The 10000-nt window shown below is 37.2% G+C and overlaps 1 long non-coding RNA gene across 1 annotated transcript in view; it reads left to right on the top strand.

Annotated features, from left to right (window-relative positions):
* The window catches only part of LOC119568807, a 2797-nt gene extending 473 nt beyond the window's left edge, over window positions 1-2324 (top strand). The window contains exons 2-5 of the long non-coding RNA XR_005228163.1: window positions 1181-1346; window positions 1514-1652; window positions 1865-1927; window positions 2185-2324. This is a non-coding gene — a long non-coding RNA (uncharacterized LOC119568807). The remainder of the gene's footprint in view (window positions 1-1180; window positions 1347-1513; window positions 1653-1864; window positions 1928-2184) is intronic.
* Window positions 2325-10000: the final 7676 nt, after the last annotated feature.

Genomic DNA, 10000 nt, shown 5'->3' with positions numbered 1-10000 from the left:
TAGGCCCATAATAGCTTCTAATACATGGCATTATTCTATATCGTGATATCATAGCTATTCTATATAATAATGACCTTACTTTACATTTATCTCTACGGAAGTGCTTTAAAAACCAATGAACTAAATGAAGTGTTATTACAGTTGCTATTATGTAAGCTACAATAGATTATTGTAAGAAATATTAATAACGAATACTACTTTCTATAATGATTGCCATTGTTTATCATACTCTACATAACAACAGCCACGAATTCCATTTGTATTGAAAATATGAAGCAGCCAATCAATTTCATGCCCAATAAAGTTTACTTTTGATATTACTCTTGAGTAAATCTACTAGTCAAGTGAAAGACAACCAGTTAAATGTTAACAAGTGTGCATTCAATGACTTTAATGACCGACGACCAAATACCAATAATCCCCAAGCAGATATAGCTGAAAAGATAATGCTAATAGCCCTTTCCCTGTGATTTATTGCCATAAAAAGAACCAGTCCGAGCTCTACCTTGCAAGAATTTTCTAGGTAGTGAGATGTCTTTCGTCGGAGCGCAAAAAATTTATTGAGAGAATCATTGCTTGTACAAACTTATTAATTTGATTGCATAATAGATGTTTTCTATTTCGAATGATGAACCTAGAATAAAAAGTAAGTGGCAGCTTGTTCGTGCTCTAATATCAATTTGTTGTAGATGAAAGCGAGAGACAGACATCATTATCTAAAGTTACACCTGGATTTAGACTTATCAGCAATAATGTACGAAATGGCGCTGTCGGTATGGGGATGCTACATCTCTTGTCTTAGCAGGCGAAAGTTAATTATCTATGGCAATCGAATTCTTGTATAAATGCTCTCTATGGATATCTATATCCATATAATTCCTCATAATATAACCTTTTGTCTATCACAGTCTTTAGAGGATCGTTCAAGTGTTTTGGTCATATACACTGAAAAGCACAAGGACTGCGGGTCGTTTCCTATGCCTAATAATAAGTTTACAGTCTGAATTGACATCTCTGAGTAGAGGGCAGATGTTCCGAGACACGGCCAACTGACCGTTCCAAAACCTCGGGCCTTTGAAATTCGCTCCTGTGCATGTATAACTAGGCTTGACCGAAGACCAGAGGCCTGTCATATATATAAGTAGGCCTTTTGAAATATACAGAAAAATTTATTTTACAGATCCCAAGCATGGTGGAAAATTGTCAACAGGTCGGATTTGCTTAGGAAGACCTGCCAGCAACTAAGTAACACCTACAAGATACGTTTAGATACTTTGAAGCCGGGTTGTCTATGAATCCCACATCTCCACGCCTGATGCATACAGCAGCCTTAAATATATCGCATGGTGAGTACCAGTTATGTGTACCACGAAGAGATTTCGTCATATTAGTTATGGTAGTTAGTCTGCAAATATGAAGTATGTTCTATGCTACATATCCTTGTTTCAAAGATTTCAGGTTTGGCAGACCATGTTAGATATTCCGTGGTATAACACAGTGATTAATGTTACAGCTTAGGAGGGAGGGATACAAGGTGCATTTGCTACTATGGTGTGTTGAGACTACACCCACTAATGCTGCTAACACCATCATCGATGCCAACACGACAGTGCTGCCCCACCACCTCCATCTTGTGATAGCACCTCCATACCGTAAGTTGCACTTTTAAGACACTCAAATTCTGTTAATTTGAGCAACTTTATCTGGATTTTTTTAAATTTTAGCTTTTAGATATTTATATATGTTCAATTTAGTTATGTCAAGTTAGTTTGGGTATTTAGATTTCTATACTTTAAGAAAATCCTAGTCATTTTTTAATATACATATCAGTCAGATTGATATTTTTGTTTCGTTTTGTTTCCAGAGTGCATAGATTTTATCCACATGTCTGAGCTGAGTTGAAAAACCAGAATCTGCGCAGGAGAAGGTTGGTGTATTAATTTTCCTTCTATGGCAGATGGCTGAAACAATTTATAATTTAGAAAACATGTAATATTATTATTTTTAAATAGAATATAATTGTAATTAAAATTTATGTTGCTCTTACTTATTCGTGTGAAAGAGTATCTAGCACATTTTTAATCATCAATGTACCTAATATAAGAGCCTATATTAATCCTTTTCATGTACTATCCAATGATATACACCTTTTGATAGTTGCAAATATTTTATTTTGATTTTCAGAGACGGTATATTTGATCCCAGGAATAACAATGATAGTTTGCAAATGCAAGCAAAAAAGTAGAACGGTGAAAACCAAATTACAAGAAATTAGAAACGCGCCGCTAAACAGACTCAAGTGTAAGTGTTCAATGAAATTTCTATTAAAAAATATTTTAATGATCCAAGGGATAGCATCGGTGTAAAAGACTGTAGACTTTATGGATCAACTGCTGCACAAGCTTCTTTTTATGATGGAGCTGAAGAAGTGGATATAAGCAAAACAAGTGTTACATTACATGTCAAAAGTAAAATAAAATAGGAATGTCTGTACATGGTAAAATAAGCCATTCTCTAAGTAACTGCTGCGGTGTGCATTGTGATGATATGTGACCAATCAGTGAATAGGGAAATTTGGGTAAAACATTCAGGTATATGTTCATAATCCACAGTTTAAACTTAGCAAGACAAAAGTATGTTAAATGTATTTCGAAGACAGTTCGCAATAACTCCTGATTGTTGTATTAGAGTCGGTGTCAAATTGTGGAAGTGGACTTAATTTTCCAGGTTTTGAGGGAGAGAGTTTGTCATAATTGCCCCTTAACTAAAGAAAGTGCCATTTTTGGAGATATGGGTGAATTTGGATGCACAACCATCAAGTAGATCAGTTGTAATAGTCTTAATGTAATAATTGCATTGGATAACTGGAGGATTCTGATATAGATACAACTGCATTTGTATAAGAAAGGAATCACACTTTTGGCCTTTAAAGTAATGAGCTTTCTAGACCTGTTGTGAATGCGAAAGCTAAAATATACTACCATGAAACGTAAAACCTGAATATAAATAGCTCGTTTAGAATGTGTGAATTTTTAAAAAATCATTTATGATTTAAGATTGTTTAAACGACCTTGAATACCTTCTACTTGCAATCTCGGGAAAAGGATTATCTGAAAGCTGAGCAATTTTTAGAGGCATGCCATGTATAATAATCTTTTAAAACTTTCCAGTTAAGCTAACTGCATTGGCAAACCTTGTGAGCCTTTTGCTTGGGAACAAAATTATGAATGAATCAAGCGACTAGTACTGTCGCGGAATATCCAGGTGTTGGCTGTTTATTAGAAGTTAATTGTTATTGAGGTTGAAGACCTTCACAGAAAAACTAAAGTTATCAGGATTGGAGGGTACACTGGTACGAGAATTAAATAGAAAATAGCCTGTTAAATTTTTTGTCAGTTTCTTACTGATAAGTCTCATATAGGTCTTACGATAAATTGATGACATTTGGCAGATCATATGTGACATCAGAGGCTCTTCAATACCGTAATTATAAAGAAAGGAACTTTGAACAGGCATTTACAAAAAAATGTCCCACATGCCAAAAACGCTGACATACTCAGAGAACCGTTTTAAAACCCAGTATGACCAATCTCTTTGCTAATTTGAAATTACAGAAGTATGAAAACAACCCCAATCCTTGTTCATTGTTGCGTGGGGGGTGGGGGGCTCGGGGGACGGTGACTGAGTCCCAGTGTAAGGATCCCCCTCCCTTGGCCCACAGCTCTCCCTAATTTTGCTGGTCTTCTCTTCTCTCCCCTTTTCCTTCTCTTCCTCGTCACCTTCTGTCCACTCATCTTAATTGGTAACTCATCTTTCGCCACAGTACTTAACATAATGCGACATGGCCTTTGATGACTGGCACATTTGTTTTAAGCATTAACCTTCTGGATATCCACAAACTTCGTTTATGAACCAAGAGCTTCCTTCGCCCCAAGCCTCACCCTTTCGCTATATTTTGAATACGCCGCTAATAACCTTAAATGTTGAGGCGGAGAAATGTTAAATAAATAAGATATTGAAGACAATGACTGAAATTATGAAACAAGATATAGAAGCAAATTCCCAGAATAGGAATATCAGAATGTTGTATTAGTTATTTTATTTTCAAATTATCCTTTGTGTATATTTGCAAATGAAAATTGATAGAGTATTTTTGCTCACACCTTAGAAATAATACCTTTCACAACATCATTCACAGTTACATAATTCAGGTTGACTTAGTTTTATCTTCATAATACATAAGCAATTATGTCAATTTAACTATCTAGATACGTTAAACATAGCAGTCGATATAATGGTCAAGCAGATAAAATATGTTTGCCACATGTTCACATGTCATGGCAACATGTCACAATGACATCCTTACCTCACCGGAGGCTAAACTGGCTACTGCATTTCTTATGGGATAGAACTGGTCATCTTTTAATATAAGATTTTTGATACGCAGGCACACACACACACAGATGTATATACGTATATATATATATAATATATATATATATATATATATATATATATATATTATATATATATATATATACATATATGTATACACACACACTCACACACACACAAACACACAAACACACACACATACAGACACCCACACACACACCACACACAAAAACACACACACACACACACACACATATATATATATATATATATATATATATATATATATATATATATATATATATATATATGTGTGTGTACGTTCATGTATCCATGTAGGTATGTATGTGTGTAAGCGTAGGACGACAAAAATACGGACCAACCTAGAAATGCAGGTGCCCCCCCCCGGGCACAGCGACGCCCCTTGATCGAGAGCCGCATCGGGGGCGCCGCGCCATGGCCGCCTCGCTAACGGCGCAGTTATCGTTAACCCGTCAGCGCCGCCCGCCGCCCTCGCTCGCCCCCGGCCGCCCCTTCTCCCGCGCCCATTTTGAAGGCAATACAAAGAGTCGTTTATATTTGTAAATATCGGGAGGAGAGTTTAACGGCAGATTTTAACAGGAGTTTGGCGCCATGACTCACTGTTCTACACCATGTGCGGAGTGTCGGTGGAAATAGAGGGAAATTGAAAAAGCTTAAATGCAGACCCGTGCATGCGAGCGCGCGCGCTCATGGCTGAGGGCTGGCTAGAAATCCAGATGTATGTGTGACGAATTGCTGATATGTGAGTCTGTGTTTCTGTGAATGCGTGCATATATATGTATACACATACTCTTTCATATATACATGCACACACACACACACACACACACACACACACACACACACACACACACACACACACACACGCACACACACACACACACACACACACACACACACACACACACACACGCACATAAATACATGTACGTAGAACAATATATACAAGCAAGTATGTTGGCGTGTTTGTATCTTAATTTGTGACGCAGCGCCCGAAATACTTGCTACATGATTTGCCCTCATTTTTTTTACAGAGCAGAACGCAAATAGAAAACCATAATCGTTCTTTTATCTTTCAGTACACGGTGTCCTCTCACCCCCCTCCCCCCTCCCCTCTTAATGCCCCTCCCCCTCCTCCGTTTCACCTTTTATTCCCGCATCCTCCTCTTCCTCCCCCTTTACGCTCTCCTTTTCCTTTTTCCTGTCTTTTATCCCTTTGCTCCATCCTCCCTTTTCACCTTCCCTTTCCTTCGCTTTCCTTTCCTTTCCTTTCTTTCTTTTCCTTTCCTTTCCTTTCCTTTCCTTCGCTTTCCTTTCCTTTCCTTTCCTTTCCTTTCCTTCGCTTTCCCTTTTCCCTTTTCCCTTTTCCCTTCGCTTTCCTTTGTTTTCTTTGCTTTCCTTTCCTTTCCTTTCCTTTCCTTTCCTTTCCTTTCCTTTCCTTCGCTTTCCTTTCCTTTCCTTTCCTTTCTTTTTCCTTTCCTTTCTTTTCCTTTTTCCTTCCTTTCCTTTCCTTTCCCCTTCTCTCAAATTGTCGATTTCACCTCCTCTTGCTTCCTTTTACTCTCTTCTTCCCCTCCTTCTCACTCCTTTCCTCTTCTTTCTCTTTCTCCATCTTTATTTCCGTCCTTCTCTCTCTTCCTTTTTTCTCCTGCCTTCCTCCTTTCCACCTTTACTTCTCTCCCTAACTCTTCCTCTTCCCTTCCCCTCCCCCTCTTCCCGCCCCCCCTTTTTAATCCTCCATCTCCCACTCCCCTCCTCTTCCTCTCTTCCACCCACCCCCTCTTCCCCCCTTTACTCCCCCTCCCTCCCCCTACCCACTCCTCCCTTTACTCCTCCTCTCTCCCTCCCCCCTACCCACTCCTCCCCTTTACTCCTCTCCCCCTACCCACTCCCCCCCTTACTCCCCCTCCCTCCCCCCTACCCACTCCTCCCCTTACTCCCCCCCCCTCCCTCACCCACTCCTCCCTCCCTTTTACTCCTCCTCCCTCCCCCCCTACCCATTTTTCCCCCTTTTAAACTCCTGCTCCCTCCCCCGTACTCCTCTCCCCTCCCCCGTACTCCTCCCCCATCCCCCGTACCCACTCTTCCCCAACCGACCTTCCTTCCGCTAAAATGACCTCATTCACGGGTCGCAATGAATGACTCATATACATTATCCGGAAACGCAGATATAAATAATCCCCCGTATCCCTACCCCTACCCCCCCCCCCTAAAAAAAAAACAATCACAAAATCACACACACACACGCAAAAAAAAAAAAAAAAATTAATCACAAAAAATGAATGAAAAAGTTAAGCTGATACGTATGCAAATGGCGTCAAAATGTGCGCTGCTCGTTTGGTTCTGTTTTTGTGTGGTGGGTGTCATTTTCCGTCGTTTATTGATATACATGTTTTTGTTTTATTAGCAGACGAGGTAAATGGCTAATAAAGTGGACGTTTTTTGTGTGTTTTTTGTTTTTTTTTGCGCTGTATTCTGGAACATTTTCAAGAATTTTCTGAACCTTTTTATTGTTTTGTATTTTTGTAGTTTTTTTTTCTCTCTCGTTATTTTATGACGCAGGTATATGTGTTCCTATTTTGGAATTGTTGGTATTTAGTATCGTTGCATTTGCACTTGTTGAAAGAGACCCTTTTGCCATCGAGTCTTTAATTACAGACTAACGTTGAATTTTCTTGTTCAATTATATCCATTTTTTTTTTTTTTCTTTCACTTTCTCCCTCCCTTCGTCTCCCTCTCTTTCTTTCTTCCTCCTTTTCCCTCACCTCCTCTTTCTTCTCTCTTCATACTTTGTCTCTTCCTGTTTATCTTTCATTGTCTTTCTCCGTCCGTTCGTCCCTCTGTTTTCTCCTTTCTCCCTCCTTCTCTCGCTCTCCCTATTCTGTTTTCCTCCCCCCTCTCTCTCTCTCTCGCTGTCTGTCCGTAGGTCTGTCTGTCTGTCTCTCACTTTGTCTCCTTCTCATTCGTACATACATGTACACACACACACACACACACACACACACACACACACACACACACACACACACACACACACACACACACACACACACATACACACACACACACATATGTATATATATATGTATATATATTTATATATGTATTGATGTATTCATCTATCTCTCTATCTATATATACTCAGTGTCTCTAAACCCGCTTCTCTCTCAATCTTTCTCCCTGTCTCTCTCTCTCCCTTTTCGTTTCTTCTCCCCACCTATCTTCTCTTTCTCACTCTAGTGTTCCCTCCTGCCTCCTTCTTCCTCTCTTATCACTCCTTAACCTTCATCTATCTTGTCTTCCTTCCCTCCTTTCTTCCCATTTTTTTTCCCTTTATTTTCTAGAATTCTTTTCATGATTTTCCTTCTACCCTTTCATTTCGTTGAACGCAATACGAAATCTTGGATGAAGTGCCATTGTACTCTATGCGTAACTGGATTTTAGCCCTAATCAATACAGCACCTAAGGTTCACTTGGCTCCAGAGGTCATGTTAGGTTGACAGCAGTTTTTTTCCGGGTCATGTAAGGGTCACGGGAGCTGATTACGACCAATTAGGTTTGTGGGTAAGATTATGGGAATTCTGTATTCGTATAGCGATTGTGTTTGTGACAAACAGACATATATGCATTTAAACGCTCTATATTTGGTATATTTTTATTGCATACGTATTTCTATTCTTGTTTGGCGGTTGAGTTATGAAATTTTATTCTGTGTGGGAAGACTAGAAATATATGCAGTAGTATATTCAGCACAGAGTTTGGTATCTTTATATATGAAGACGTGAAAGTTGGTATTCTTAAACATATGCAGTAACGTGTGTGCAAGGTTCTGAAAACAGAAGCAGACAAATCAACAAATACTAAACCGTGTCGTTTCGAGTTAGAATTGATTCCTCTTCAGACGGCAAGATGAGAATTGATCCCCCTTTTCTATTTATTCTCGAAATGCTACAAGCCTGGCGAGTACTAAGCTGTAATAATTTTAACGTATATATGTATGTTTACTTGCATGTACGGATACATACACTCACTTTCATTTACCAGACATTTACTTTATATGGCATTTGCTGCAAAGGTTGTATTCCTGACCCGTTCACTGGCTTAAAAAAGGGAGAAGTAAACCAAATAATAATAAACTTGTTCACCAAACGTTGAGCTAACTAAGTGTTGTAAGGTTCGCCACCGTCCTGGGGTCAAGATGGATGTTTATCGCTCTGGAGTCAGTATCTTTTTGGTAATTTTGGTTCTTGAACGCTGAACCTGCACTAAACTTAACACTTTGCTTAACACTTAGCACGTAGCTTTCAACCCAGGGCCGTGGGGGTTGAGAGGTCATCAGAGTATAGTTCCTATTTATTCATATATATATATATATATATATATATATATATATATATATATAAAATATATGTACACACACACACACACACACACACACACACACACACACACACACACACACACACACACACATATATATAAAATATATATATAAATCATGTATATATGGCTATATATATATATATATATTATGTGTGTGTATAAACATATATATATACATACACACACACAAATATACATATGCATATATATGTATATATATACTTTTATATATATATATAATATATATATATATATATATTATATATATATATATATATATATATATATGTCAGTACACACACACACACACACACACACACACACACACACACACACACACACACACACACACACACACACACACACACACACACACCCCACATATATATATATATATATATATATATATATATATATATATATATATATATAATATGTATATACATATAATATATATAGTATATATATATTATATATATATATAATATTATATATATTATTATATATATACCATAATAAACACACACCCACACCACCACACACCACACACACACACACATATTAATTATATATATATATATATATATATATATATATATATATATATATATATATATATATATATATAGTGTGTGTGTGTGTTTAAGTGTGTGTGTGTGTGTGTGTGTGCATGTGTGTGTGTGTATTTATATTTATGTTTTGTTGATATTGATACTGCCATTGTCATTATCATTATTATTATCATCATTATTATTATTATTATTATTATTATTATTATACCATTTTATCATATATCTTTATTACTATTTTTATCATTATTATTATTATTATTATTATATTATTATTATTATTATTATTATTATATTATTCTCTAGATTGCTAATTAAAATCAAACATCGGGTCACTACCAGCGACCTAGAGTGATGAAGTTTGAGTAATGGAACACACAAAAATATGCACATAACTTTCTATATCTGTCAGCTTTTTGCTACGAACAATGTGTCTTCTAACATTGGTTAACTTGTTTGGGTCAAGCATTTGCGTTTTCTCACTTTCACTATTCTAAACACCATGCATTATAGGTGTCTACAGTATTATTCGTTTCATTTTTTCGAGTGCATAGTAAAAGCATACATTACCTCAGTATACTCTTCCCTTGTCCATTTAAGTCTTGTTTCTT

Source organism: Penaeus monodon, unplaced genomic scaffold (assembly GCF_015228065.2).
Source record: "Penaeus monodon isolate SGIC_2016 unplaced genomic scaffold, NSTDA_Pmon_1 PmonScaffold_10893, whole genome shotgun sequence".
NCBI classification, from domain to species: domain Eukaryota; kingdom Metazoa; phylum Arthropoda; class Malacostraca; order Decapoda; family Penaeidae; genus Penaeus; species Penaeus monodon.
This window is presented reverse-complemented; position numbering and strand designations above follow the sequence as displayed.